The sequence below is a fragment of the Coenobita brevimanus genome, chromosome 72 (assembly GCF_032717465.1).
Source record: "Coenobita brevimanus isolate Jiangsu-jjx chromosome 72, ASM3271746v2, whole genome shotgun sequence".
NCBI classification, from domain to species: domain Eukaryota; kingdom Metazoa; phylum Arthropoda; class Malacostraca; order Decapoda; family Coenobitidae; genus Coenobita; species Coenobita brevimanus.
In genome coordinates, this window is record NC_137025.1 from 2213686 (window position 1) to 2215097 (window position 1412).

Here is a 1412-nt window from a genome sequence, read left to right on the forward strand (position 1 = left end):
GGGCAGGCAGGAGGTGAGCAGGGGTAGGCAGGAGGTGAGGCAGGGGTAGGGAGGAATGTGATGCAGGTATTGTAAGGCAGAAAAGGAGGAAGGGAAGGATGGAGGTGGTGAGAGAGAGAGAGAGAGAGAGAGAGAGGGGGGTAGGCAGGAATGGGGGGGCTGGTAGGCAGGGAGGCAAGGAGACAGGCAGGAAATGAGGTAGGCAGAAAGAGTGGGAGAGGCAGTAAAGTGAGTACTATAAGACGCAGGCAGGCAGGCAGGGAAGGCAGGAGGCAGGTAGGCAGAAGAGAAGGAAGAAAAGGAGGGAGGGAGGGAGGGAAGGAGGAAGGGAGGGAGGAAGGGAAGGAGGGAGAGAGGGGTAGGTAGGAAGAGAGGCAGGTTTTATGAGGTACAGCACAGCGAGAGGCAGTAGTGTGTGTGTGTGTGTGTGTGTGTGTGTGTGTGTGTGTGTGTGTGTGTGTGTGTGTGTGTGTGTGTGTGTGTGTGTGTGTGTGTGTGTGTGTGTGTGTGTGTGTGTGTGTGTGTGTGTGTGTGTGTGGAGGGAGGCAAAAGGAGAGGCAGGACAAGGGACAGACACTGAGGGTAGGCAGGGGTGAGGCAGGGAGGGTAGAAATGGGTGAGACAGGGAGCGCAGCACTGGTTAGGCAGGGGTAAGGCAGGGAGGGTAGGCAGGGGTGAGGAAGGGTTAAGCAGGGGTGAGACAGGAAGCGTAGCAGGGGTAAGGCAGGGAGGGTAGGCAGGGGTGAGACAGGGAGCGTAGCAGGGGTAAGGAAGGGAGGGTAGGCAGGGGTGAGGCAGGGTTAGGCAGGGGTGAGACAAATATCGTGACAGTAGGCAGGTGTAGCTTCTCGCAATGCTGAGTCTGCTCCTCTCTCTCTCTCTCCCCTTATCTCCCTTCCCTCCCTTTTTTTTCACTCTTTTCTCTCTCTCTCTCTCTCCTTTCCCTCCCTTTCTTTCACTCTTTTCTCTCCCTCTCTCTCTCCTTATCTTCCTTTCCTCTTCTCACTCTCTTCTCTCTCTTTACTCCCTCCCTCTCTCTCAATCTCCCGGCTTCTGTTCTCTCCTCCTCACTCTCTTTCTCACATGAAAATGAAAGTAAACTCACCCGCTCTCTCTCTCTCTTTCTCTCCCTCTCTCTCTCGTGTTATCTATATATCTATCAGACTCTCTCTCTCTCTCTCTTCTATCTAACATGCATCAGTATACCTGCCTACCCTATTTATCTATCTATCTGTATCTATGTCTGCGTTCTCTCTCTCTCTCTCTCTCTCTCTCTCTCTCTCCACACACCATTATCACCATCATTATCACTGAAAGAAAGGGAGGGAGGGAGGAAGGGAAGGAGTAGAGAGAGAGAGAGGGAGGGAGGGAGAGAAGAAGGGAAAGAGGGAGGGAGAGGAGGGAGAGAGAGA